Source organism: Parasteatoda tepidariorum, chromosome 5 (assembly GCF_982258835.1).
Source record: "Parasteatoda tepidariorum strain Cologne lab strain chromosome 5, Ptep-v5.0, whole genome shotgun sequence".
In the NCBI taxonomy this organism is placed as follows: Eukaryota; Metazoa; Arthropoda; class Arachnida; order Araneae; family Theridiidae; genus Parasteatoda; species Parasteatoda tepidariorum.
In genome coordinates, this window is record NC_141759.1 from 92,039,705 (window position 1) to 92,060,898 (window position 21,194).

A 21,194-nucleotide genomic window follows, 5' to 3' on the forward strand; every position below is an offset into this window, starting at 1 on the left:
AATCAAATATACACCCTTTCATGTTCTAAAACATTCTCTCGTGTGTGGAAAATCTTATTCGAACACTGCTTAAGTACTTCCTTTTGAACAGGGCTATAATGAAACTTAAAAAACGAGCCAGGTAGGATTCGAACCTACAATCTCCTGATTCGTAGTCAGGCGCGTTATCCATTGCGCCACTGGCCCTCAACGATTAGATAATTTTTAATTTCCGTTTTAAATATCTTTAAATAATAATGCTAATCAAATATACACCCTTTCATGTTCTAAAACATTCTCTCGTGTTTGGAAAATCTTTTTCGAACACTGCTTAAGTACGTCCTTTTGAACAGGGCTATAATGAAACTTAAAAAACGAGCCAGGTAGGATTCGAACCTACAATCTCCTTATTCGTAGTCAGGCGCGTTATCCATTGCGCCAGTGGCCCACAACGATTAGATAATTTATAATTTCCGTTTTAAATATCTTTAAATAATAATGCTAATCAAATATACACCCTTTCATGTTCTAAAACATTCTCTCGTGTGTGGAAAATCTTTTTCGAACACTGCTTAAGTACTTCCTTTTGAACAGGGCTATAATGAAACTTAAAAAACGAGCCAGGTAGGATTCGAACCTACAATCTCCTGATTCGTAGTCAGGCGCGTTATCCATTGCGCCACTGGCCCACAACGATTAGATAATTTATAATTTCCGTTTTAAATATCTTTAAATAATAATGCTAATCAAACATACACCTTTTCATGTTCTAAAACATTCTCTCGTGTTTGGAAAATCTTATTCGAACACTGCTTAAGTACTTCCTTTTGAACAGGGCTATAATGAAACTTAAAAAACGAGCCAGGTAGGATTCGAACCTACAATCTCCTGATTCGTAGTCAGGCGCGTTATCCATTGCGCCACTGGCCCTCAACGATTAGATAATTTTTAATTTCCGTTTTAAATATCTTTAAATAATAATGCTAATCAAATATACACCCTTTCATGTTCTAAAACATTCTCTCGTGTTTGGAAAATCATTTTCGAACACTGCTTAAGTACGTCCTTTTGAACAGGGCTATAATGAATCTTAAAAAACGAGCCAGGTAGGATTCGAACCTACAATCTCCTTATTCGTAGTCAGGCGCGTTATCCATTGCGCCAGTGGCCCACAACGATTAGATAATTTATATAGTTTCCGTTTTAAATATCTTTAAATAATAATGCTAATCAAATATACACCTTTTCATTTTCTAAAACATTCTCTCGTGTTTGGAAAATCTTTTTCGAACACTGCTTAAGTACGTCCTTTTGAACAGGGCTATAATGAAACTTAAAAAACGAGTCAGGTAGGATTCGAACCTACAATCTCCTGATTCGTAGTCAGGCGCGTTATCCATTGCGCCACTGGCCCACAACGATTAGATAATTTATAATTTCCGTTTTAAATATCTTTAAATAATAATGCTAATCAAATATACACCTTTTCATGTTCTAAAACATTCTCTCGTGTTTGGAAATTCTTATTCGAACACTGCTTAAGTACTTCCTTTTGAACAGGGCTATAATGAAACTTAAAAAACGAGCCAGGTAGGATTCGAACCTACAATCTCCTGATTCGTAGTCAGGCGCGTTATCCATTGCGCCACTGGCCCACAACGATTAGATAATTTATAATTTCCGTTTTAAATATCTTTAAATAATAATGCTAATCAAATATACACCCTTTCATGTTCTAAAACATTCTCTCGTGTGTGGAAAATCTTATTCGAACACTGCTTAAGTACTTCCTTTTGAACAGGGCTATAATGAAACTTAAAAAACGTGCCAGGTAGGATTCGAACCTACAATCTCCTGATTCGTAGTCAGGCGCGTTATCCATTGCGCCACTGGCCCTCAACGATTAGATAATTTTTAATTTCCGTTTTAAATATCTTTAAATAATAATGCTAATCAAATATACACCCTTTCATGTTCTAAAACATTCTCTCGTGTTTGGAAAATCTTTTTCGAACACTGCTTAAGTACGTCCTTTTGAACAGGGCTATAATGAAACTTAAAAAACGAGCCAGGTAGGATTCGAACCTACAATCTCCTTATTCGTAGTCAGGCGCGTTATCCATTGCGCCAGTGGCCCACAACGATTAGATAATTTATAATTTCCGTTTTAAATATCTTTAAATAATAATGCTAATCAAATATACACCTTTTCATTTTCTAAAACATTCTCTCGTGTTTGGAAAATTTTTTTCGAACACTGCTTAAGTACGTCCTTTTGAACAGGGCTATAATGAAACTTAAAAAACGAGCCAGGTAGGATTCGAACCTACAATCTCCTGATTCGTAGTCAGGCGCGTTATACATTGCGCCACTGGCCCACATGGATTAAATAATTTATAATTTCCGTTTTAAATATCTTTAAATAATAATGCTAATCAAATATACACCCTTTCATGTTCTAAAACATTCTCTCGTGTGTGGAAAATCTTATTCGAACACTGCTTAAGTACTTCCTTTTGAACAGGGCTATAATGAAACTTAAAAAACGAGCCAGGTAGGATTCGAACCTACAATCTCCTGATTCGTAGTCAGGCGCGTTATCCATTGCGCCACTGGCCCACATGGATTAAATAATTTATAATTTCCGTTTTAAATATCTTTAAATAATAATGCTAATCAAATATACACCCTTTCATGTTCTAAAACATTCTCTCGTGTGTGGAAAATCTTTTTCGAACACTGCTTAAGTACTTCCTTTTGAACAGGGCTATAATGAAACTTAAAAAACGAGCCAGGTAGGATTCGAACCTACAATCTCCTGATTCGTAGTCAGGCGCGTTATCCATTGCGCCACTGGCCCACAACGATTAGATAATTTATAATTTCCGTTTTAAATATCTTTAAATAATAATGCTAATCAAACATACACCTTTTCATGTTCTAAAACATTCTCTCGTGTTTGGAAAATCTTATTCGAACACTGCTTAAGTACTTCCTTTTGAACAGGGCTATAATGAAACTTAAAAAACGAGCCAGGTAGGATTCGAACCTACAATCTCCTGATTCGTAGTCAGGCGCGTTATCCATTGCGCCACTGGCCCACAACGATTAGATAATTTATAATTTCCGTTTTAAATATCTTTAAATAATAATGCTAATCAAATATACACCCTTTCATGTTCTAAAACATTCTCTCGTGTTTGGAAAATCTTTTTCGAACACTGCTTAAGTACTTCCTTTTGAACAGGGCTATAATGAAACTTAAAAAACGAGCCAGGTAGGATTCGAACCTACAATCTCCTGATTCGTAGTCAGGCGCGTTATCCATTGCGCCACTGGCCCTCAACGATTAGATAATTTATAATTTCCGTTTTAAATATCTTTAAATAATAATGCTAATCAAATATACACCCTTTCATGTTCTAAAACATTCTCTCGTGTGTGGAAAATCTTATTCGAACACTGCTTAAGTACTTCCTTTTGAACAGGGCTATAATGAAACTTAAAAAACGAGCCAGGTAGGATTCGAACCTACAATCTCCTGATTCGTAGTCAGGCGCGTTATCCATTGCGCCACTGGCCCTCAACGATTAGATAATTTTTAATTTCCGTTTTAAATATCTTTAAATAATAATGCTAATCAAATATACACCCTTTCATGTTCTAAAACATTCTCTCGTGTTTGGAAAATCTTTTTCGAACACTGCTTAAGTACGTCCTTTTGAACAGGGCTATAATGAAACTTAAAAAACGAGCCAGGTAGGATTCGAACCTACAATCTCCTTATTCGTAGTCAAGCGCGTTATCCATTGCGCCAGTGGCCCACAACGATTAGATAATTTATAATTTCCGTTTTAAATATCTTTAAATAATAATGCTAATCAAATATACACCCTTTCATGTTCTAAAACATTCTCTCGTGTGTGGAAAATCTTTTTCGAACACTGCTTAAGTACTTCCTTTTGAACAGGGCTATAATGAAACTTAAAAAACGAGCCAGGTAGGATTCGAACCTACAATCTCCTGATTCGTAGTCAGGCGCGTTATCCATTGCGCCACTGGCCCACAACGATTAGATAATTTATAATTTCCGTTTTAAATATCTTTAAATAATAATGCTAATCAAACATACACCTTTTCATGTTCTAAAACATTCTCTCGTGTTTGGAAAATCTTATTCGAACACTGCTTAAGTACTTCCTTTTGAACAGGGCTATAATGAAACTTAAAAAACGAGCCAGGTAGGATTCGAACCTACAATCTCCTGATTCGTAGTCAGGCGCGTTATCCATTGCGCCACTGGCCCACAACGATTAGATAATTTATAATTTCCGTTTTAAATATCTTTAAATAATAATGCTAATCAAATATACACCCTTTCATGTTCTAAAACATTCTCTCGTGTTTGGAAAATCTTTTTCGAACACTGCTTAAGTACTTCCTTTTGAACAGGGCTATAATGAAACTTAAAAAACGAGCCAGGTAGGATTCGAACCTACAATCTCCTGATTCGTAGTCAGGCGCGTTATCCATTGCGCCACTGGCCCTCAACGATTAGATAATTTATAATTTCCGTTTTAAATATCTTTAAATAATAATGCTAATCAAATATACACCCTTTCATGTTCTAAAACATTCTCTCGTGTTTGGAAAATCTTATTCGAACACTGCTTAAGTACTTCCTTTTGAACAGGGCTATAATGAAACTTAAAAAACGAGCCAGGTAGGATTCGAACCTACAATCTCCTGATTCGTAGTCAGGCGCGTTATCCATTGCGCCACTGGCCCACAACGATTACATAATTTATAATTTCCGTTTTAAATATCTTTAAATAATAATGCTAATCAAATATACACCCTTTCATGTTCTAAAACATTCTCTCGTGTTTGGAAAATCTTTTTCGAACACTGCTTAAGTACTTCCTTTTGAACAGGGCTATAATGAAACTTAAAAAACGAGCCAGGTAGGATTCGAACCTACAATCTCCTGATTCGTAGTCAGGCGCGTTATCCATTGCGCCACTGGCCCTCAACGATTAGATAATTTATAATTTCCGTTTTAAATATCTTTAAATAATAATGCTAATCAAATATACACCCTTTCATGTTCTAAAACATTCTCTCGTGTTTGGAAAATCTTATTCGAACACTGCTTAAGTACTTCCTTTTGAACAGGGCTATAATGAAACTTAAAAAACGAGCCAGGTAGGATTCGAACCTACAATCTCCTGATTCGTAGTCAGGCGCGTTATCCATTGCGCCACTGGCCCACAACGATTACATAATTTATAATTTCCGTTTTAAATATCTTTAAATAATAATGCTAATCAAATATACACCCTTTCATGTTCTAAAACATTCTCTCGTGTTTGGAAAATCTTTTTCGAACACTGCTTAAGTACTTCCTTTTGAACAGGGCTATAATGAAACTTAAAAAACGAGCCAGGTAGGATTCGAACCTACAATCTCCTGATTCGTAGTCAGGCGCGTTATCCATTGCGCCACTGGCCCACAACGATTAGATAATTTATAATTTCCGTTTTAAATATCTTTAAATAATAATGCTAATCAAATATACACCCTTTCATGTTCTAAAACATTCTCTCGTGTGTGGAAAATCTTATTCGAACACTGCTTAAGTACTTCCTTTTGAACAGGGCTATAATGAAACTTAAAAAACGAGCCAGGTAGGATTCGAACCTACAATCTCCTGATTCGTAGTCAGGCGCGTTATCCATTGCGCCACTGGCCCACAACGATTAGATAATTTATAATTTCCGTTTTAAATATCTTTAAATAATAATGCTAATCAAATATACACCCTTTCATGTTCTAAAACATTCTCTCGTGTGTGGAAAATCTTTTTTGAACACTGCTTAAGTACTTCCTTTTGAACAGGGCTATAATGAAACTTAAAAAACGAGCCAGGTAGGATTCGAACCTACAATCTCCTGATTCGTAGTCAGGCGCGTTAGCCATTGCGCCACTGGCCCACAATGATCAGATAATTTTTAATTTCCGTTTAAAATATCTTTAAATAATAATGCTAATCAAAGATACACCTTTTCATGTTCTAAAACATTCTCTCGTTCTGGGAAAACCTTTTTCTGACACTGCTTAAGTTCGTGCTTTTGAACAGGGCAATAATAAAACTTTAAAAACGAGCCAGGTAGGATTCGAACCTACAATCTCCTGATCCGTAGTCAGGCGCGTTATCCATTGCGCCACTGGCCCACAAGGATTAAATAATTCATAATTTCCGTACTAAATATCTTTAAATAATAATGCTAATCAAATATACACCTTTTCATGTTCTAAAACATTCTCTCGTTCTGGGAAAACCTTTTTCTGACACTGCTTAAGTTCGTGCTTTTGAACAGGGCAATAATAAAACTTTAAAAACGAGCCAGGTAGGATTCGAACCTACAATCTCCGGATCCGTAGTCAGGCGCGTTATCCATTGCGCCACTGGCCCACAAGGATTAAATAATTCATAATTTCCGTCCTAAATATCTTTAAATAATAATGCAAATCAAATATACACCTTTTCATTTTCTAAAACATTCTCTCGTGTTTGGAAAATTTTTTTCGAACACTGCTTAAGTACGTCCTTTTGAACAGGGCTATAATGAAACTTAAAAAACGAGCCAGGTAGGATTCGAACCTACAATCTCCTGATTCGTAGTCAGGCGCGTTATACATTGCGCCAATGGCCCACATGGATTAAATAATTTATAATTTCCGTTTTAAATATCTTTAAATAATAATGCTAATCAAATATACACCCTTTCATGTTCTAAAACATTCTCTCGTGTGTGGAAAATCTTATTCGAACACTGCTTAAGTACTTCCTTTTGAACAGGGCTATAATGAAACTTAAAAAACGAGCCAGATAGGATTCGAACCTACAATCTCCTGATTCGTAGTCAGGCGCGTTATCCATTGCGCCACTGGCCCACATGGATTAAATAATTTATAATTTCCGTTTTAAATATCTTTAAATAATAATGCTAATCAAATATACACCCTTTCATGTTCTAAAACATTCTCTCGTGTGTGGAAAATCTTTTTCGAACACTGCTTAAGTACTTCCTTTTGAACAGGGCTATAATGAAACTTAAAAAACGAGCCAGGTAGGATTCGAACCTACAATCTCCTGATTCGTAGTCAGGAGCGTTATCCATTGCGCCACTGGCCCACAACGATTAGATAATTTATAATTTCCGTTTTAAATATCTTTAAATAATAATGCTAATCAAATATACACCTTTTCATGTTCTAAAACATTCTCTCGTGTTTGGAAATTCTTATTCGAACACTGCTTAAGTACTTCCTTTTGAACAGGGCTATAATGAAACTTAAAAAACGAGCCAGGTAGGATTCGAACCTACAATCTCCTGATTCGTAGTCAGGCGCGTTATCCATTGCGCCACTGGCCCACAACGATTAGATAATTTATAATTTCCGTTTTAAATATCTTTAAATAATAATGCTAATCAAATATACACCCTTTCATGTTCTAAGACATTCTCTCGTGTGTGGAAAATCTTATTCGAACACTGCTTAAGTACTTCCTTTTGAACAGGGCTATAATGAAACTTAAAAAACGAGCCAGGTAGGATTCGAACCTACAATCTCCTGATTCGTAGTCAGGCGCGTTATCCATTGCGCCACTGGCCCACAACGATTAGATAATTTATAATTTCCGTTTTAAATATCTTTAAATAATAATGCTAATCAAATATACACCTTTTCATGTTCTAAAACATTCTCTCGTGTTTGGAAATTCTTATTCGAACACTGCTTAAGTACTTCCTTTTGAACAGGGCTATAATGAAACTTAAAAAACGAGCCAGGAAGGATTCGAACCTACAATCTCCTGATTCGTAGTCAGGCGCGTTATCCATTGCGCCACTGGCCCACAACGATTAGATAATTTATAATTTCCGTTTTAAATATCTTTAAATAATAATGCTAATCAAATATACACACTTTCATGTTCTAAAACATTCTCTCGTGTGTGGAAAATCTTATTCGAACACTGCTTAAGTACTTCCTTTTGAACAGGGCTATAATGAAACTTAAAAAACGAGCCAGGTAGGATTCGAACCTACAATCTCCTGATTCGTAGTCAGGCGCGTTATCCATTGCGCCACTGGCCCACAACGATTAGATAATTTATAATTTCCGTTTTAAATATCTTTAAATAATAATGCAAATCAAATATACACCCTTTCATGTTCTAAAACATTCTCTCGTGTGTGGAAAATCTTTTTCGAACACTGCTTAAGTACTTCCTTTTGAACAGGGCTATAATGAAACTTAAAAAACGAGCCAGGTAGGATTCGAACCTACAATCTCCTGATTCGTAGTCAGGCGCGTTATCCATTGCGCCACTGGCCCTCAACGATTAGATAATTTTTAATTTCCGTTTTAAATATCTTTAAATAATAATGCTAATCAAATATACACCCTTTCATGTTCTAAAACATTCTCTCGTGTTTGGAAAATCTTTTTCGAACACTGCTTAAGTACGTCCTTTTGAACAGGGCTATAATGAAACTTAAAAAACGAGCCAGGTAGGATTCGAACCTACAATCTCCTTATTCGTAGTCAGGCGCGTTATCCATTGCGCCAGTGGCCCACAACGATTAGATAATTTATAATTTCCGTTTTAAATATCTTTAAATAATAATGCTAATCAAATATACACCTTTTCATTTTCTAAAACATTCTCTCGTGTTTGGAAAATCTTTTTCGAACACTGCTTAAGTACGTCCTTTTGAACAGGGCTATAATGAAACTTAAAAAACGAGCCAGGTAGGATTCGAACCTACAATCTCCTGATTCGTAGTCAGGCGCGTTATCCATTGCGCCACTGGCCCACAACGATTAGATAATTTATAATTTCCGTTTTAAATATCTTTAAATAATAATGCTAATCAAATATACACCTTTTCATGTTCTAAAACATTCTCTCGTGTTTGGAAATTCTTATTCGAACACTGCTTAAGTACTTCCTTTTGAACAGGGCTATAATGAAACTTAAAAAACGAGCCAGGTAGGATTCGAACCTACAATCTCCTGATTCGTAGTCAGGCGCGTTATCCATTGCGCCACTGGCCCACAACGATTAGATAATTTATAATTGCCGTTTTAAATATCTTTAAATAATAATGCTAATCAAATATACACCCTTTCATGTTCTAAAACATTCTCTCGTGTGTGGAAAATCTTATTCGAACACTGCTTAAGTACTTCCTTTTGAACAGGGCTATAATGAAACTTAAAAAACGAGCCAGGTAGGATTCGAACCTACAATCTCCTGATTCGTAGTCAGGCGCGTTATCCATTGCGCCACTGGCCCTCAACGATTAGATAATTTTTAATTTCCGTTTTAAATATCTTTAAATAATAATGCTAATCAAATATACTCCCTTTCATGTTCTAAAACATTCTCTCGTGTGTGGAAAATCTTTTTCGAACACTGCTTAAGTACTTCCTTTTGAACAGGGCTATAATGAAACTTAAAAAACGAGCCAGGTAGGATTCGAACCTACAATCTCCTGATTCGTAGTCAGGCGCGTTATCCATTGCGCCACTGGCCCTCAACGATTAGATAATTTTTAATTTCCGTTTTAAATATCTTTAAATAATAATGCTAATCAAATATACACCCTTTCATGCTCTAAAACATTCTCTCGTGTTTGGAAAATCTTTTTCGAACACTGCTTAAGTACGTCCTTTTGAACAGGGCTATAATGAAACTTAAAAAACGAGCCAGGTAGGATTCGAACCTACAATCTCCTTATTCGTAGTCAGGCGCGTTATCCATTGCGCCAGTGGCCCACAACGATTAGATAATTTTTAATTTCCGTTTTAAATATCTTTAAATAATAATGCTAATCAAATATACACCTTTTCATTTTCTAAAACATTCTCTCGTGTTTGGAAAATCTTTTTCGAACACTGCTTAAGTACGTCCTTTTGAACAGGGCTATAATGAAACTTAAAAAACGAGCCAGGCAGGATTCGAACCTACAATCTCCTGATTCGTAGTCAGGCGCGTTATCCATTGCGCCACTGGCCCACAACGATTAGATAATTTATAATTTCCGTTTTAAATATCTTTAAATAATAATGCTAATCAAATATACACCTTTTCATGTTCTAAAACATTCTCTCGTGTTTGGAAATTCTTATTCGAACACTGCTTAAGTACTTCCTTTTGAACAGGGCTATAATGAAACTTAAAAAACGAGCCAGGTAGGATTCGAACCTACAATCTCCTGATTCGTAGTCAGGCGCGTTATCCATTGCGCCACTGGCCCACAACGATTAGATAATTTATAATTTCCGTTTTAAATATCTTTAAATAATAATGCTAATCAAATATACACCCTTTCATGTTCTAAAACATTCTCTCGTGTGTGGAAAATCTTATTCGAACACTGCTTAAGTACTTCCTTTTGAACAGGGCTATAATGAAACTTAAAAAACGAGCCAGGTAGGATTCGAACCTACAATCTCCTGATTCGTAGTCAGGCGCGTTATCCATTGCGCCACTGGCCCTCAACGATTAGATAATTTTTAATTTCCGTTTTAAATATCTTTAAATAATAATGCTAATCAAATATACACCCTTTCATGTTCTAAAACATTCTCTCGTGTTTGGAAAATCTTTTTCGAACACTGCTTAAGTACGTCCTTTTGAACAGGGCTATAATGAAACTTAAAAAACGAGCCAGGTAGGATTCGAACCTACAATCTCCTTATTCGTAGTCAGGCGCGTTATCCATTGCGCCAGTGGCCCACAACGATTAGATAATTTATAATTTCCGTTTTAAATATCTTTAAATAATAATGCTAATCAAATATACACCTTTTCATTTTCTAAAACATTCTCTCGTGTTTGGAAAATTTTTTTCGAACACTGCTTAAGTACGTCCTTTTGAACAGGGCTATAATGAAACTTAAAAAACGAGCCAGGTAGGATTCGAACCTACAATCTCCTGATTCGTAGTCAGGCGCGTTATACATTGCGCCACTGGCCCACATGGATTAAATAATTTATAATTTCCGTTTTAAATATCTTTAAATAATAATGCTAATCAAATATACACCCTTTCATGTTCTAAAACATTCTCTCGTGTGTGGAAAATCTTATTCGAACACTGCTTAAGTACTTCCTTTTGAACAGGGCTATAATGAAACTTAAAAAACGAGCCAGGTAGGATTCGAACCTACAATCTCCTGATTCGTAGTCAGGCGCGTTATCCATTGCGCCACTGGCCCACATGGATTAAATAATTTATAATTTCCGTTTTAAATATCTTTAAATAATAATGCTAATCAAATATACACCCTTTCATGTTCTAAAACATTCTCTCGTGTGTGGAAAATCTTTTTCGAACACTGCTTAAGTACTTCCTTTTGAACAGGGCTATAATGAAACTTAAAAAACGAGCCAGGTAGGATTCGAACCTACAATCTCCTGATTCGTAGTCAGGCGCGTTATCCATTGCGCCACTGGCCCACAACGATTAGATAATTTATAATTTCCGTTTTAAATATCTTTAAATAATAATGCTAATCAAACATACACCTTTTCATGTTCTAAAACATTCTCTCGTGTTTGGAAAATCTTATTCGAACACTGCTTAAGTACTTCCTTTTGAACAGGGCTATAATGAAACTTAAAAAACAAGCCAGGTAGGATTCGAACCTACAATCTCCTGATTCGTAGTCAGGCGCGTTATCCATTGCGCCACTGGCCCACAACGATTAGATAATTTATAATTTCCGTTTTAAATATCTTTAAATAATAATGCTAATCAAATATACACCTTTTCATGTTCTAAAACATTCTCTCGTGTTTGGAAATTCTTATTCGAACACTGCTTAAGTACTTCCTTTTGAACAGGGCTATAATGAAACTTAAAAAACGAGCCAGGTAGGATTCGAACCTACAATCTCCTGATTCGTAGTCAGGCGCGTTATCCATTGCGCCACTGGCCCACAACGATTAGATAATTTATAATTTCCGTTTTAAATATCTTTAAATAATAATGCTAATCAAATATACACCCTTTCATGTTCTAAAACATTCTCTCGTGTGTGGAAAATCTTATTCGAACACTGCTTAAGTACTTCCTTTTGAACAGGGCTATAATGAAACTTAAAAAACGAGCCAGGTAGGATTCGAACCTACAATCTCCTGATTCGTAGTCAGGCGCGTTATCCATTGCGCCACTGGCCCTCAACGATTAGATAATTTTTAATTTCCGTTTTAAATATCTTTAAATAATAATGCTAATCAAATATACACCCTTTCATGTTCTAAAACATTCTCTCGTGTTTGGAAAATCTTTTTCGAACACTGCTTAAGTACGTCCTTTTGAACAGGGCTATAATGAAACTTAAAAAACGAGCCAGGTAGGATTCGAACCTACAATCTCCTTATTCGTAGTCAGGCGCGTTATCCATTGCGCCAGTGGCCCACAACGATTAGATAATTTATAATTTCCGTTTTAAATATCTTTAAATAATAATGCTAATCAAATATACACCTTTTCATTTTCTAAAACATTCTCTCGTGTTTGGAAAATTTTTTTCGAACACTGCTTAAGTACGTCCTTTTGAACAGGGCTATAATGAAACTTAAAAAACGAGCCAGGTAGGATTCGAACCTACAATCTCCTGATTCGTAGTCAGGCGCGTTATACATTGCGCCACTGGCCCACATGGATTAAATAATTTATAATTTCCGTTTTAAATATCTTTAAATAATAATGCTAATCAAATATACACCCTTTCATGTTCTAAAACATTCTCTCGTGTGTGGAAAATCTTATTCGAACACTGCTTAAGTACTTCCTTTTGAACAGGGCTATAATGAAACTTAAAAAACGAGCCAGGTAGGATTCGAACCTACAATCTCCTGATTCGTAGTCAGGCGCGTTATCCATTGCGCCACTGGCCCACATGGATTAAATAATTTATAATTTCCGTTTTAAATATCTTTAAATAATAATGCTAATCAAATATACACCCTTTCATGTTCTAAAACATTCTCTCGTGTGTGGAAAATCTTTTTCGAACACTGCTTAAGTACTTCCTTTTGAACAGGGCTATAATGAAACTTAAAAAACGAGCCAGGTAGGATTCGAACCTACAATCTCCTGATTCGTAGTCAGGCGCGTTATCCATTGCGCCACTGGCCCACAACGATTAGATAATTTATAATTTCCGTTTTAAATATCTTTAAATAATAATGCTAATCAAACATACACCTTTTCATGTTCTAAAACATTCTCTCGTGTTTGGAAAATCTTATTCGAACACTGCTTAAGTACTTCCTTTTGAACAGGGCTATAATGAAACTTAAAAAACGAGCCAGGTAGGATTCGAACCTACAATCTCCTGATTCGTAGTCAGGCGCGTTATCCATTGCGCCACTGGCCCACAACGATTAGATAATTTATAATTTCCGTTTTAAATATCTTTAAATAATAATGCTAATCAAATATACACCCTTTCATGTTCTAAAACATTCTCTCGTGTTTGGAAAATCTTTTTCGAACACTGCTTAAGTACGTCCTTTTGAACAGGGCTATAATGAAACTTAAAAAACGAGCCAGGTAGGATTCGAACCTACAATCTCCTGATTCGTAGTCAGGCGCGTTATCCATTGCGCCACTGGCCCACAACGATTAGATAATTTATAATTTCCGTTTTAAATATCTTTAAATAATAATGCTAATCAAATATACACCCTTTCATGTTCTAAAACATTCTCTCGTGTGTGGAAAATCTTATTTGAACACTGCTTAAGTACTTCCTTTTGAACAGGGCTATAATGAAACTTAAAAAACGAGCCAGGTAGGATTCGAACCTACAATCTCCTGGTTCGTAGTCAGGCGCGTTATCCATTGCGCCACTGGCCCACAACGATTAGATAATTTATAATTTCCGTTTTAAATATCTTTAAATAATAATGCTAATCAAATATACACCCTTTCATGTTCTAAAACATTCTCTCGTGTGTGGAAAATCTTTTTCGAACACTGCTTAAGTACTTCCTTTTGAACAGGGCTATAATGAAACTTAAAAAACGAGCCAGGTAGGATTCGAACCTACAATCTCCTGATTCGTAGTCAGGCGCGTTATCCATTGCGCCACTGGCCCTCAACGATTAGATAATTTTTAATTTCCGTTTAAAATATCTTTAAATAATAATGCTAATCAAAGATACACCTTTTCATGTTCTAAAACATTCTCTCGTTCTGGGAAAACCTTTTTCTGACACTGCTTAAGTTCGTGCTTTTGAACAGGGCAATAATAAAACTTTAAAAACGAGCCAGGTAGGATTCGAACCTACAATCTCCTGATCCGTAGTCAGGCGCGTTATCCATTGCGCCACTGGCCCTCAAGGATTAAATAATTCATAATTTCCGTCCTAAATATCTTTAAATAATAATGCTAATCAAATATACACCTTTTCATGTTCTAAAACATTCTCTCGTTCTGGGAAAACCTTTTTCTGACACTGCTTAAGTTCGTGCTTTTGAACAGGGCAATAATAAAACTTTAAAAACGAGCCAGGTAGGATTCGAACCTACAATCTCCTTATTCGTAGTCAGGCGCGTTATCCATTGCGCCAGTGGCCCACAACGATTAGATAATTTATAATTTCCGTTTTAAATATCTTTAAATAATAATGCTAATCAAATATACACCTTTTCATTTTCTAAAACATTCTCTCGTGTTTGGAAAATTTTTTTCGAACACTGCTTAAGTACGTCCTTTTGAACAGGGCTATAATGAAACTTAAAAAACGAGCCAGGTAGGATTCGAACCTACAATCTCCTGATTCGTAGTCAGGCGCGTTATACATTGCGCCACTGGCCCACAACGATTAAATAATTCATAATTTCCGTCCTAAATATCTTTAAATAATAATGCAAATCAAATATACACCTTTTCATTTTCTAAAACATTCTCTCGTGTGTGGAAAATCTTTTTCGAACACTGCTTAAGTACTTCCTTTTGAACAGGGCTATAATGAAACTTAAAAAACGAGCCAGGTAGGATTCGAACCTACAATCTCCTGATTCGTAGTCAGGCGCGTTATCCATTGCGCCACTGGCCCACAACGATTAGATAATTTATAATTTCCGTTTTAAATATCTTTAAATAATAATGCTAATCAAATATACACTTTTTCATGTTCTAAAACATTCTCTCGTGTTTGGAAATTCTTATTCGAACACTGCTTAAGTACTTCCTTTTGAACAGGGCTATAATGAAACTTAAAAAACGAGCCAGGTAGGATTCGAACCTACAATCTCCTGATTCGTAGTCAGGCGCGTTATCCATTGCGCCACTGGCCCACAACGATTAGATAATTTATAATTTCCGTTTTAAATATCTTTAAATAATAATGCTAATCAAACATACACCTTTTCATGTTCTAAAACATTCTCTCGTGTTTGGAAAATCTTATTCGAACACTGCTTAAGTACTTCCTTTTGAACAGGGCTATAATGAAACTTAAAAAACGAGCCAGGTAGGATTCGAACCTACAATCTCCTGATTCGTAGTCAGGCGCGTTATCCATTGCGCCACTGGCCCACAACGATTAGATAATTTATAATTTCCGTTTTAAATATCTTTAAATAATAATGCTAATCAAATATACACCCTTTCATGTTCTAAAACATTCTCTCGTGTTTGGAAAATCTTTTTCGAACACTGCTTAAGTACGTCCTTTTGAACAGGGCTATAATGAAACTTAAAAAACGAGCCAGGTAGGATTCGAACCTACAATCTCCTGATTCGTAGTCAGGCGCGTTATCCATTGCGCCACTGGCCCACAACGATTAGATAATTTATAATTTCCGTTTTAAATATCTTTAAATAATAATGCTAATCAAATATACACCCTTTCATGTTCTAAAACATTCTCTCGTGTGTGGAAAATCTTATTTGAACACTGCTTAAGTACTTCCTTTTGAACAGGGCTATAATGAAACTTAAAAAACGAGCCAGGTAGGATTCGAACCTACAATCTCCTGGTTCGTAGTCAGGCGCGTTATCCATTGCGCCACTGGCCCACAACGATTAGATAATTTATAATTTCCGTTTTAAATATCTTTAAATAATAATGCTAATCAAATATACACCCTTTCATGTTCTAAAACATTCTCTCGTGTGTGGAAAATCTTTTTCGAACACTGCTTAAGTACTTCCTTTTGAACAGGGCTATAATGAAACTTAAAAAACGAGCCAGGTAGGATTCGAACCTACAATCTCCTGATTCGTAGTCAGGCGCGTTATCCATTGCGCCACTGGCCCTCAACGATTAGATAATTTTTAATTTCCGTTTAAAATATCTTTAAATAATAATGCTAATCAAAGATACACCTTTTCATGTTCTAAAACATTCTCTCGTTCTGGGAAAACCTTTTTCTGACACTGCTTAAGTTCGTGCTTTTGAACAGGGCAATAATAAAACTTTAAAAACGAGCCAGGTAGGATTCGAACCTACAATCTCCTGATCCGTAGTCAGGCGCGTTATCCATTGCGCCACTGGCCCTCAAGGATTAAATAATTCATAATTTCCGTCCTAAATATCTTTAAATAATAATGCTAATCAAATATACACCTTTTCATGTTCTAAAACATTCTCTCGTTCTGGGAAAACCTTTTTCTGACACTGCTTAAGTTCGTGCTTTTGAACAGGGCAATAATAAAACTTTAAAAACGAGCCAGGTAGGATTCGAACCTACAATCTCCTTATTCGTAGTCAGGCGCGTTATCCATTGCGCCAGTGGCCCACAACGATTAGATAATTTATAATTTCCGTTTTAAATATCTTTAAATAATAATGCTAATCAAATATACACCTTTTCATTTTCTAAAACATTCTCTCGTGTTTGGAAAATTTTTTTCGAACACTGCTTAAGTACGTCCTTTTGAACAGGGCTATAATGAAACTTAAAAAACGAGCCAGGTAGGATTCGAACCTACAATCTCCTGATTCGTAGTCAGGCGCGTTATACATTGCGCCACTGGCCCACAACGATTAAATAATTCATAATTTCCGTCCTAAATATCTTTAAATAATAATGCAAATCAAATATACACCTTTTCATTTTCTAAAACATTCTCTCGTGTGTGGAAAATCTTTTTCGAACACTGCTTAAGTACTTCCTTTTGAACAGGGCTATAATGAAACTTAAAAAACGAGCCAGGTAGGATTCGAACCTACAATCTCCTGATTCGTAGTCAGGCGCGTTATCCATTGCGCCACTGGCCCACAACGATTAGATAATTTATAATTTCCGTTTTAAATATCTTTAAATAATAATGCTAATCAAATATACACTTTTTCATGTTCTAAAACATTCTCTCGTGTTTGGAAATTCTTATTCGAACACTGCTTAAGTACTTCCTTTTGAACAGGGCTATAATGAAACTTAAAAAACGAGCCAGGTAGGATTCGAACCTACAATCTCCTGATTCGTAGTCAGGCGCGTTATCCATTGCGCCACTGGCCCACAACGATTAGATAATTTATAATTTCCGTTTTAAATATCTTTAAATAATAATGCTAATCAAATATACACTTTTTCATGTTCTAAAACATTCTCTCGTGTTTGGAAATTCTTATTCGAACACTGCTTAAGTACTTCCTTTTGAACAGGGCTATAATGAAACTTAAAAAACGAGCCAGGTAGGATTCGAACCTACAATCTCCTGATTCGTAGTCAGGCGCGTTATCCATTGCGCCACTGGCCCACAACGATTAGATAATTTATAATTTCCGTTTTAAATATCTTTAAATAATAATGCTAATCAAATATACACCCTTTCATGTTCTAAAACATTCTCTCGTTCTGGGAAAACCTTTTTCTGACACTGCTTAAGTTCGTGCTTTTGAACAGGGCAATAATAAAACTTTAAAAACGAGCCAGGTAGGATTCGAACCTACAATCTCCTGATCCGTAGTCAGGCGCGTTATCCATTGCGCCACTGGCCCTCAAGGATTAAATAATTCATAATTTCCGTCCTAAATATCTTTAAATAATAATGCTAATCAAATATACACCTTTTCATGTTCTAAAACATTCTCTCGTTCTGGGAAAACCTTTTTCTGACACTGCTTAAGTTCGTGCTTTTGAACAGGGCAATAATAAAACTTTAAAAACGAGCCAGGTAGGATTCGAACCTACAATCTCCTGATCCGTAGTCAGGCGCGTTATCCATTGCGCCACTGGCCCACAAGGATTAAATAATTCATAATTTCCGTCCTAAATATCTTTAAATAATAATGCAAATCAAATATACACCTTTTCATTTTCTAAAACATTCTCTCGTGTTTGGAAAATTTTTTTCGAACACTGCTTAAGTACGTCCTTTTGAACAGGGCTATAATGAAACTTAAAAAACGAGCCAGGTAGGATTCGAACCTACAATCTCCTGATTCGTAGTCAGGCGCGTTATACATTGCGCCACTGGCCCACATGGATTAAATAATTTATAATTTCCGTTTTAAATATCTTTAAATAATAATGCTAATCAAATATACACCCTTTCATGTTCTAAAACATTCTCTCGTGTGTGGAAAATCTTATTCGAACACTGCTTAAGTACTTCCTTTTGAACAGGGCTATAATGAAACTTAAAAAACGAGCCAGGTAGGATTCGAACCTACAATCTCCTGATTCGTAGTCAGGCGCGTTATCCATTGCGCCACTGGCCCACATGGATTAAATAATTTATAATTTCCGTTTTAAATATCTTTAAATAATAATGCTAATCAAATATACACCCTTTCATGTTCTAAAACATTCTCTCGTGTGTGGAAAATCTTTTTCGAACACTGCTTAAGTACTTCCTTTTGAACAGGGCTATAATGAAACTTAAAAAACGAGCCAGGTAGGATTCGAACCTACAATCTCCTGATTCGTAGTCAGGCGCGTTATCCATTGCGCCACTGGCCCACAACGATTAGATAATTTATAATTTCCGTTTTAAATATCTTTAAATAATAATGCTAATCAAATATACACTTTTTCATGTTCTAAAACATTCTCTCGTGTTTGGAAATTCTTATTCGAACACTGCTTAAGTACTTCCTTTTGAACAGGGCTATAATGAAACTTAAAAAACGAGCCAGGTAGGATTCGAACCTACAATCTCCTGATTCGTAGTCAGGCGCGTTATCCATTGCGCCACTGGCCCACAACGATTAGATAATTTATAATTTCCGTTTTAAATATCTTTAAATAATAATGCTAATCAAATATACACCCTTTCATGTTCTAAAACATTCTCTCGTGTTTGGAAAATCTTTTTCGAACACTGCTTAAGTACGTCCTTTTGAACAGGGCTATAATGAAACTTAAAAAACGAGCCAGGTAGGATTCGAACCTACAATCTCCTGATTCGTAGTCAGGCGCGTTATCCATTGCGCCACTGGCCCACAACGATTAGATAATTTATAATTTCCGTTTTAAATATCTTTAAATAATAATGCTAATCAAATATACACCCTTTCATGTTCTAAAACATTCTCTCGTGTTTGGAAAATCTTTTTCGAACACTGCTTAAGTACGTCCTTTTGAACAGGGCTATAATGAAACTTAAAAAACGAGCCAGGTAGGATTCGAACCTACAATCTCCTGATTCGTAGTCAGGCGCGTTATCCATTGCGCCACTGGCCCACAACGATTAGATAATTTATAATTTCCGTTTTAAATATCTTTAAATAATAATGCTAATCAAATATACACCCTTTCATGTTCTAAAACATTCTCTCGTGTTTGGAAAATCTTTTTCGAACACTGCTTAAGTACGTCCTTTTGAACAGGGCTATAATGAAACTTAAAAATCGAGCCAGGTAGGATTCGAACCTACAATCTCCTGATTCGTAGTCAGGCGCGTTATCCATTGCGCCACTGGCCCACAACGATTAGATAATTTATAATTTCCGTTTTAAATATCTTTAAATAATAATGCTAATCAAATATACACCCTTTCATGTTCTAAAACATTCTCTCGTGTTTGGAAAATCTTTTTCGAACACTGCTTAAGTACGTCCTTTTGAACAGGGCTATAATGAAACTTAAAAAACGAGCCAGGTAGGATTCGAACCTACAATCTCCTGATTCGTAGTCAGGCGCGTTATCCATTGCGCCACTGGCCCACAACGATTAGATAATTTATAATTTCCGTTTTAAATATCTTTAAATAATAATGCTAATCAAATATACACCCTTTCATGTTCTAAAACATTCTCTCGTGTTTGGAAAATCTTTTTCGAACACTGCTTAAGTACGTCCTTTTGAACAGGGCTATAATGAAACTTAAAAAACGAGCCAGGTAGGATTCGAACCTACAATCTCCTGATTCGTAGTCACGCGCGTTATCCATTGCGCCACTGGCCCACAACGATTAGATAATTTATAATTTCCGTTTTAAATATCTTTAAATAATAATGCTAATCAAATATACACCCTTTCATGTTCTAAAACATTCTCTCGTGTGTGGAAAATCTTATTCGAACACTGCTTAAGTACTTCCTTTTGAACAGGGCTATAATGAAACTTAAAAAACGAGCCAGGTAGGATTCGAACCTACAATCTCCTGATTCGTAGTCAGGCGCGTTATCCATTGCGCCACTGGCCCACAACGATTAGATAATTTATAATTTCCGTTTTAAATATCTTTAAATAATAATGCTAATCAAATATACACCCTTTCATGTTCTAAAACATTCTCTCGTGTGTGGAAAATCTTTTTCGAACACTGCTTAAGTACGTCCTTTTGAACAGGGCTATAATGAAACTTAAAAAACGAGCCAGGTAGGATTCGAACCTACAATCTCCTGATTCGTAGTCAGGCGCGTTATCCATTGCGCCACTGGCCCACAACGATTAGATAATTTATAATTTCCGTTTTAAATATCTTTAAATAATAATGCTAATCAAATATACACCCTTTCATGTTCTAAAACATTCTCTCGTGTGTGGAAAATCTTATTCGAACACTGCTTAAGTACTTCCTTTTGAACAGGGCTATAATGAAACTTAAAAAACGAGCCAGGTAGGATTCGAACCTACAATCTCCTGATTCGTAGTCAGGCGCGTTATCCATTGCGCCACTGGCCCACAACGATTAGATAATTTATAATTTCCGTTTTAAATATC

General features: G+C 35.8%; 77 non-coding genes across 77 annotated transcripts; all 77 read right to left on the bottom strand.

Annotated features, from left to right (window-relative positions):
* Positions 1-113: 113 nt before the first annotated feature.
* TRNAR-ACG (transfer RNA arginine (anticodon ACG)) lies at positions 114-186 on the bottom strand. The gene has a single exon. It is a non-coding gene; the product is annotated as a tRNA-Arg (tRNA).
* A 409-nt stretch (positions 187-595) lies between these two features.
* Positions 596-668, bottom strand: TRNAR-ACG (transfer RNA arginine (anticodon ACG)). The gene has a single exon. It is a non-coding gene; the product is annotated as a tRNA-Arg (tRNA).
* Positions 669-836: 168 nt separating this feature from the next.
* Positions 837-909, bottom strand: TRNAR-ACG (transfer RNA arginine (anticodon ACG)). The gene has a single exon. It is a non-coding gene; the product is annotated as a tRNA-Arg (tRNA).
* Positions 910-1,320: 411 nt separating this feature from the next.
* TRNAR-ACG (transfer RNA arginine (anticodon ACG)) lies at positions 1,321-1,393 on the bottom strand. Its single transcript has one exon. It is a non-coding gene; the product is annotated as a tRNA-Arg (tRNA).
* A 168-nt stretch (positions 1,394-1,561) lies between these two features.
* Positions 1,562-1,634, bottom strand: TRNAR-ACG (transfer RNA arginine (anticodon ACG)). The gene has a single exon. It is a non-coding gene; the product is annotated as a tRNA-Arg (tRNA).
* A 168-nt stretch (positions 1,635-1,802) lies between these two features.
* On the bottom strand, positions 1,803-1,875 carry TRNAR-ACG (transfer RNA arginine (anticodon ACG)). Its single transcript has one exon. It is a non-coding gene; the product is annotated as a tRNA-Arg (tRNA).
* A 409-nt stretch (positions 1,876-2,284) lies between these two features.
* Positions 2,285-2,357, bottom strand: TRNAR-ACG (transfer RNA arginine (anticodon ACG)). Its single transcript has one exon. It is a non-coding gene; the product is annotated as a tRNA-Arg (tRNA).
* Positions 2,358-2,525: 168 nt separating this feature from the next.
* TRNAR-ACG (transfer RNA arginine (anticodon ACG)) lies at positions 2,526-2,598 on the bottom strand. Its single transcript has one exon. It is a non-coding gene; the product is annotated as a tRNA-Arg (tRNA).
* Positions 2,599-2,766: 168 nt separating this feature from the next.
* On the bottom strand, positions 2,767-2,839 carry TRNAR-ACG (transfer RNA arginine (anticodon ACG)). Its single transcript has one exon. It is a non-coding gene; the product is annotated as a tRNA-Arg (tRNA).
* Positions 2,840-3,007: 168 nt separating this feature from the next.
* Positions 3,008-3,080, bottom strand: TRNAR-ACG (transfer RNA arginine (anticodon ACG)). Its single transcript has one exon. It is a non-coding gene; the product is annotated as a tRNA-Arg (tRNA).
* Positions 3,081-3,248: 168 nt separating this feature from the next.
* TRNAR-ACG (transfer RNA arginine (anticodon ACG)) lies at positions 3,249-3,321 on the bottom strand. Its single transcript has one exon. It is a non-coding gene; the product is annotated as a tRNA-Arg (tRNA).
* A 168-nt stretch (positions 3,322-3,489) lies between these two features.
* TRNAR-ACG (transfer RNA arginine (anticodon ACG)) lies at positions 3,490-3,562 on the bottom strand. The gene has a single exon. It is a non-coding gene; the product is annotated as a tRNA-Arg (tRNA).
* Positions 3,563-3,971: 409 nt separating this feature from the next.
* Positions 3,972-4,044, bottom strand: TRNAR-ACG (transfer RNA arginine (anticodon ACG)). Its single transcript has one exon. It is a non-coding gene; the product is annotated as a tRNA-Arg (tRNA).
* A 168-nt stretch (positions 4,045-4,212) lies between these two features.
* Positions 4,213-4,285, bottom strand: TRNAR-ACG (transfer RNA arginine (anticodon ACG)). Its single transcript has one exon. It is a non-coding gene; the product is annotated as a tRNA-Arg (tRNA).
* A 168-nt stretch (positions 4,286-4,453) lies between these two features.
* On the bottom strand, positions 4,454-4,526 carry TRNAR-ACG (transfer RNA arginine (anticodon ACG)). Its single transcript has one exon. It is a non-coding gene; the product is annotated as a tRNA-Arg (tRNA).
* Positions 4,527-4,694: 168 nt separating this feature from the next.
* On the bottom strand, positions 4,695-4,767 carry TRNAR-ACG (transfer RNA arginine (anticodon ACG)). The gene has a single exon. It is a non-coding gene; the product is annotated as a tRNA-Arg (tRNA).
* Positions 4,768-4,935: 168 nt separating this feature from the next.
* TRNAR-ACG (transfer RNA arginine (anticodon ACG)) lies at positions 4,936-5,008 on the bottom strand. The gene has a single exon. It is a non-coding gene; the product is annotated as a tRNA-Arg (tRNA).
* A 168-nt stretch (positions 5,009-5,176) lies between these two features.
* Positions 5,177-5,249, bottom strand: TRNAR-ACG (transfer RNA arginine (anticodon ACG)). The gene has a single exon. It is a non-coding gene; the product is annotated as a tRNA-Arg (tRNA).
* A 168-nt stretch (positions 5,250-5,417) lies between these two features.
* TRNAR-ACG (transfer RNA arginine (anticodon ACG)) lies at positions 5,418-5,490 on the bottom strand. The gene has a single exon. It is a non-coding gene; the product is annotated as a tRNA-Arg (tRNA).
* Positions 5,491-5,658: 168 nt separating this feature from the next.
* Positions 5,659-5,731, bottom strand: TRNAR-ACG (transfer RNA arginine (anticodon ACG)). Its single transcript has one exon. It is a non-coding gene; the product is annotated as a tRNA-Arg (tRNA).
* Positions 5,732-5,899: 168 nt separating this feature from the next.
* Positions 5,900-5,972, bottom strand: TRNAR-ACG (transfer RNA arginine (anticodon ACG)). Its single transcript has one exon. It is a non-coding gene; the product is annotated as a tRNA-Arg (tRNA).
* Positions 5,973-6,140: 168 nt separating this feature from the next.
* On the bottom strand, positions 6,141-6,213 carry TRNAR-ACG (transfer RNA arginine (anticodon ACG)). The gene has a single exon. It is a non-coding gene; the product is annotated as a tRNA-Arg (tRNA).
* Positions 6,214-6,381: 168 nt separating this feature from the next.
* Positions 6,382-6,454, bottom strand: TRNAR-ACG (transfer RNA arginine (anticodon ACG)). Its single transcript has one exon. It is a non-coding gene; the product is annotated as a tRNA-Arg (tRNA).
* A 409-nt stretch (positions 6,455-6,863) lies between these two features.
* TRNAR-ACG (transfer RNA arginine (anticodon ACG)) lies at positions 6,864-6,936 on the bottom strand. Its single transcript has one exon. It is a non-coding gene; the product is annotated as a tRNA-Arg (tRNA).
* A 168-nt stretch (positions 6,937-7,104) lies between these two features.
* On the bottom strand, positions 7,105-7,177 carry TRNAR-ACG (transfer RNA arginine (anticodon ACG)). Its single transcript has one exon. It is a non-coding gene; the product is annotated as a tRNA-Arg (tRNA).
* Positions 7,178-7,345: 168 nt separating this feature from the next.
* On the bottom strand, positions 7,346-7,418 carry TRNAR-ACG (transfer RNA arginine (anticodon ACG)). The gene has a single exon. It is a non-coding gene; the product is annotated as a tRNA-Arg (tRNA).
* A 168-nt stretch (positions 7,419-7,586) lies between these two features.
* TRNAR-ACG (transfer RNA arginine (anticodon ACG)) lies at positions 7,587-7,659 on the bottom strand. The gene has a single exon. It is a non-coding gene; the product is annotated as a tRNA-Arg (tRNA).
* Positions 7,660-7,827: 168 nt separating this feature from the next.
* On the bottom strand, positions 7,828-7,900 carry TRNAR-ACG (transfer RNA arginine (anticodon ACG)). The gene has a single exon. It is a non-coding gene; the product is annotated as a tRNA-Arg (tRNA).
* Positions 7,901-8,068: 168 nt separating this feature from the next.
* TRNAR-ACG (transfer RNA arginine (anticodon ACG)) lies at positions 8,069-8,141 on the bottom strand. The gene has a single exon. It is a non-coding gene; the product is annotated as a tRNA-Arg (tRNA).
* A 168-nt stretch (positions 8,142-8,309) lies between these two features.
* TRNAR-ACG (transfer RNA arginine (anticodon ACG)) lies at positions 8,310-8,382 on the bottom strand. Its single transcript has one exon. It is a non-coding gene; the product is annotated as a tRNA-Arg (tRNA).
* Positions 8,383-8,791: 409 nt separating this feature from the next.
* TRNAR-ACG (transfer RNA arginine (anticodon ACG)) lies at positions 8,792-8,864 on the bottom strand. Its single transcript has one exon. It is a non-coding gene; the product is annotated as a tRNA-Arg (tRNA).
* Positions 8,865-9,032: 168 nt separating this feature from the next.
* On the bottom strand, positions 9,033-9,105 carry TRNAR-ACG (transfer RNA arginine (anticodon ACG)). Its single transcript has one exon. It is a non-coding gene; the product is annotated as a tRNA-Arg (tRNA).
* A 168-nt stretch (positions 9,106-9,273) lies between these two features.
* TRNAR-ACG (transfer RNA arginine (anticodon ACG)) lies at positions 9,274-9,346 on the bottom strand. Its single transcript has one exon. It is a non-coding gene; the product is annotated as a tRNA-Arg (tRNA).
* A 168-nt stretch (positions 9,347-9,514) lies between these two features.
* TRNAR-ACG (transfer RNA arginine (anticodon ACG)) lies at positions 9,515-9,587 on the bottom strand. Its single transcript has one exon. It is a non-coding gene; the product is annotated as a tRNA-Arg (tRNA).
* Positions 9,588-9,996: 409 nt separating this feature from the next.
* Positions 9,997-10,069, bottom strand: TRNAR-ACG (transfer RNA arginine (anticodon ACG)). Its single transcript has one exon. It is a non-coding gene; the product is annotated as a tRNA-Arg (tRNA).
* Positions 10,070-10,237: 168 nt separating this feature from the next.
* Positions 10,238-10,310, bottom strand: TRNAR-ACG (transfer RNA arginine (anticodon ACG)). Its single transcript has one exon. It is a non-coding gene; the product is annotated as a tRNA-Arg (tRNA).
* Positions 10,311-10,478: 168 nt separating this feature from the next.
* TRNAR-ACG (transfer RNA arginine (anticodon ACG)) lies at positions 10,479-10,551 on the bottom strand. The gene has a single exon. It is a non-coding gene; the product is annotated as a tRNA-Arg (tRNA).
* Positions 10,552-10,960: 409 nt separating this feature from the next.
* Positions 10,961-11,033, bottom strand: TRNAR-ACG (transfer RNA arginine (anticodon ACG)). Its single transcript has one exon. It is a non-coding gene; the product is annotated as a tRNA-Arg (tRNA).
* Positions 11,034-11,201: 168 nt separating this feature from the next.
* On the bottom strand, positions 11,202-11,274 carry TRNAR-ACG (transfer RNA arginine (anticodon ACG)). Its single transcript has one exon. It is a non-coding gene; the product is annotated as a tRNA-Arg (tRNA).
* Positions 11,275-11,442: 168 nt separating this feature from the next.
* On the bottom strand, positions 11,443-11,515 carry TRNAR-ACG (transfer RNA arginine (anticodon ACG)). The gene has a single exon. It is a non-coding gene; the product is annotated as a tRNA-Arg (tRNA).
* A 168-nt stretch (positions 11,516-11,683) lies between these two features.
* On the bottom strand, positions 11,684-11,756 carry TRNAR-ACG (transfer RNA arginine (anticodon ACG)). The gene has a single exon. It is a non-coding gene; the product is annotated as a tRNA-Arg (tRNA).
* Positions 11,757-11,924: 168 nt separating this feature from the next.
* On the bottom strand, positions 11,925-11,997 carry TRNAR-ACG (transfer RNA arginine (anticodon ACG)). The gene has a single exon. It is a non-coding gene; the product is annotated as a tRNA-Arg (tRNA).
* Positions 11,998-12,165: 168 nt separating this feature from the next.
* On the bottom strand, positions 12,166-12,238 carry TRNAR-ACG (transfer RNA arginine (anticodon ACG)). Its single transcript has one exon. It is a non-coding gene; the product is annotated as a tRNA-Arg (tRNA).
* Positions 12,239-12,647: 409 nt separating this feature from the next.
* On the bottom strand, positions 12,648-12,720 carry TRNAR-ACG (transfer RNA arginine (anticodon ACG)). The gene has a single exon. It is a non-coding gene; the product is annotated as a tRNA-Arg (tRNA).
* Positions 12,721-12,888: 168 nt separating this feature from the next.
* Positions 12,889-12,961, bottom strand: TRNAR-ACG (transfer RNA arginine (anticodon ACG)). Its single transcript has one exon. It is a non-coding gene; the product is annotated as a tRNA-Arg (tRNA).
* A 168-nt stretch (positions 12,962-13,129) lies between these two features.
* Positions 13,130-13,202, bottom strand: TRNAR-ACG (transfer RNA arginine (anticodon ACG)). Its single transcript has one exon. It is a non-coding gene; the product is annotated as a tRNA-Arg (tRNA).
* Positions 13,203-13,370: 168 nt separating this feature from the next.
* On the bottom strand, positions 13,371-13,443 carry TRNAR-ACG (transfer RNA arginine (anticodon ACG)). Its single transcript has one exon. It is a non-coding gene; the product is annotated as a tRNA-Arg (tRNA).
* Positions 13,444-13,611: 168 nt separating this feature from the next.
* TRNAR-ACG (transfer RNA arginine (anticodon ACG)) lies at positions 13,612-13,684 on the bottom strand. Its single transcript has one exon. It is a non-coding gene; the product is annotated as a tRNA-Arg (tRNA).
* Positions 13,685-13,852: 168 nt separating this feature from the next.
* Positions 13,853-13,925, bottom strand: TRNAR-ACG (transfer RNA arginine (anticodon ACG)). The gene has a single exon. It is a non-coding gene; the product is annotated as a tRNA-Arg (tRNA).
* A 168-nt stretch (positions 13,926-14,093) lies between these two features.
* Positions 14,094-14,166, bottom strand: TRNAR-ACG (transfer RNA arginine (anticodon ACG)). Its single transcript has one exon. It is a non-coding gene; the product is annotated as a tRNA-Arg (tRNA).
* Positions 14,167-14,334: 168 nt separating this feature from the next.
* TRNAR-ACG (transfer RNA arginine (anticodon ACG)) lies at positions 14,335-14,407 on the bottom strand. Its single transcript has one exon. It is a non-coding gene; the product is annotated as a tRNA-Arg (tRNA).
* A 409-nt stretch (positions 14,408-14,816) lies between these two features.
* On the bottom strand, positions 14,817-14,889 carry TRNAR-ACG (transfer RNA arginine (anticodon ACG)). Its single transcript has one exon. It is a non-coding gene; the product is annotated as a tRNA-Arg (tRNA).
* A 168-nt stretch (positions 14,890-15,057) lies between these two features.
* Positions 15,058-15,130, bottom strand: TRNAR-ACG (transfer RNA arginine (anticodon ACG)). Its single transcript has one exon. It is a non-coding gene; the product is annotated as a tRNA-Arg (tRNA).
* Positions 15,131-15,298: 168 nt separating this feature from the next.
* On the bottom strand, positions 15,299-15,371 carry TRNAR-ACG (transfer RNA arginine (anticodon ACG)). The gene has a single exon. It is a non-coding gene; the product is annotated as a tRNA-Arg (tRNA).
* A 168-nt stretch (positions 15,372-15,539) lies between these two features.
* TRNAR-ACG (transfer RNA arginine (anticodon ACG)) lies at positions 15,540-15,612 on the bottom strand. Its single transcript has one exon. It is a non-coding gene; the product is annotated as a tRNA-Arg (tRNA).
* Positions 15,613-15,780: 168 nt separating this feature from the next.
* TRNAR-ACG (transfer RNA arginine (anticodon ACG)) lies at positions 15,781-15,853 on the bottom strand. The gene has a single exon. It is a non-coding gene; the product is annotated as a tRNA-Arg (tRNA).
* Positions 15,854-16,021: 168 nt separating this feature from the next.
* Positions 16,022-16,094, bottom strand: TRNAR-ACG (transfer RNA arginine (anticodon ACG)). The gene has a single exon. It is a non-coding gene; the product is annotated as a tRNA-Arg (tRNA).
* Positions 16,095-16,262: 168 nt separating this feature from the next.
* TRNAR-ACG (transfer RNA arginine (anticodon ACG)) lies at positions 16,263-16,335 on the bottom strand. Its single transcript has one exon. It is a non-coding gene; the product is annotated as a tRNA-Arg (tRNA).
* Positions 16,336-16,503: 168 nt separating this feature from the next.
* TRNAR-ACG (transfer RNA arginine (anticodon ACG)) lies at positions 16,504-16,576 on the bottom strand. Its single transcript has one exon. It is a non-coding gene; the product is annotated as a tRNA-Arg (tRNA).
* Positions 16,577-16,985: 409 nt separating this feature from the next.
* TRNAR-ACG (transfer RNA arginine (anticodon ACG)) lies at positions 16,986-17,058 on the bottom strand. The gene has a single exon. It is a non-coding gene; the product is annotated as a tRNA-Arg (tRNA).
* A 168-nt stretch (positions 17,059-17,226) lies between these two features.
* On the bottom strand, positions 17,227-17,299 carry TRNAR-ACG (transfer RNA arginine (anticodon ACG)). Its single transcript has one exon. It is a non-coding gene; the product is annotated as a tRNA-Arg (tRNA).
* A 168-nt stretch (positions 17,300-17,467) lies between these two features.
* On the bottom strand, positions 17,468-17,540 carry TRNAR-ACG (transfer RNA arginine (anticodon ACG)). Its single transcript has one exon. It is a non-coding gene; the product is annotated as a tRNA-Arg (tRNA).
* Positions 17,541-17,708: 168 nt separating this feature from the next.
* On the bottom strand, positions 17,709-17,781 carry TRNAR-ACG (transfer RNA arginine (anticodon ACG)). Its single transcript has one exon. It is a non-coding gene; the product is annotated as a tRNA-Arg (tRNA).
* A 168-nt stretch (positions 17,782-17,949) lies between these two features.
* Positions 17,950-18,022, bottom strand: TRNAR-ACG (transfer RNA arginine (anticodon ACG)). The gene has a single exon. It is a non-coding gene; the product is annotated as a tRNA-Arg (tRNA).
* A 168-nt stretch (positions 18,023-18,190) lies between these two features.
* On the bottom strand, positions 18,191-18,263 carry TRNAR-ACG (transfer RNA arginine (anticodon ACG)). The gene has a single exon. It is a non-coding gene; the product is annotated as a tRNA-Arg (tRNA).
* Positions 18,264-18,431: 168 nt separating this feature from the next.
* On the bottom strand, positions 18,432-18,504 carry TRNAR-ACG (transfer RNA arginine (anticodon ACG)). Its single transcript has one exon. It is a non-coding gene; the product is annotated as a tRNA-Arg (tRNA).
* Positions 18,505-18,672: 168 nt separating this feature from the next.
* Positions 18,673-18,745, bottom strand: TRNAR-ACG (transfer RNA arginine (anticodon ACG)). The gene has a single exon. It is a non-coding gene; the product is annotated as a tRNA-Arg (tRNA).
* A 168-nt stretch (positions 18,746-18,913) lies between these two features.
* Positions 18,914-18,986, bottom strand: TRNAR-ACG (transfer RNA arginine (anticodon ACG)). Its single transcript has one exon. It is a non-coding gene; the product is annotated as a tRNA-Arg (tRNA).
* Positions 18,987-19,154: 168 nt separating this feature from the next.
* Positions 19,155-19,227, bottom strand: TRNAR-ACG (transfer RNA arginine (anticodon ACG)). Its single transcript has one exon. It is a non-coding gene; the product is annotated as a tRNA-Arg (tRNA).
* A 168-nt stretch (positions 19,228-19,395) lies between these two features.
* TRNAR-ACG (transfer RNA arginine (anticodon ACG)) lies at positions 19,396-19,468 on the bottom strand. The gene has a single exon. It is a non-coding gene; the product is annotated as a tRNA-Arg (tRNA).
* Positions 19,469-19,636: 168 nt separating this feature from the next.
* TRNAR-ACG (transfer RNA arginine (anticodon ACG)) lies at positions 19,637-19,709 on the bottom strand. Its single transcript has one exon. It is a non-coding gene; the product is annotated as a tRNA-Arg (tRNA).
* Positions 19,710-19,877: 168 nt separating this feature from the next.
* TRNAR-ACG (transfer RNA arginine (anticodon ACG)) lies at positions 19,878-19,950 on the bottom strand. The gene has a single exon. It is a non-coding gene; the product is annotated as a tRNA-Arg (tRNA).
* A 168-nt stretch (positions 19,951-20,118) lies between these two features.
* Positions 20,119-20,191, bottom strand: TRNAR-ACG (transfer RNA arginine (anticodon ACG)). The gene has a single exon. It is a non-coding gene; the product is annotated as a tRNA-Arg (tRNA).
* Positions 20,192-20,359: 168 nt separating this feature from the next.
* TRNAR-ACG (transfer RNA arginine (anticodon ACG)) lies at positions 20,360-20,432 on the bottom strand. The gene has a single exon. It is a non-coding gene; the product is annotated as a tRNA-Arg (tRNA).
* Positions 20,433-20,600: 168 nt separating this feature from the next.
* TRNAR-ACG (transfer RNA arginine (anticodon ACG)) lies at positions 20,601-20,673 on the bottom strand. Its single transcript has one exon. It is a non-coding gene; the product is annotated as a tRNA-Arg (tRNA).
* Positions 20,674-20,841: 168 nt separating this feature from the next.
* On the bottom strand, positions 20,842-20,914 carry TRNAR-ACG (transfer RNA arginine (anticodon ACG)). Its single transcript has one exon. It is a non-coding gene; the product is annotated as a tRNA-Arg (tRNA).
* Positions 20,915-21,082: 168 nt separating this feature from the next.
* Positions 21,083-21,155, bottom strand: TRNAR-ACG (transfer RNA arginine (anticodon ACG)). Its single transcript has one exon. It is a non-coding gene; the product is annotated as a tRNA-Arg (tRNA).
* Between the last annotated feature and the right edge of the window lie 39 nt (positions 21,156-21,194).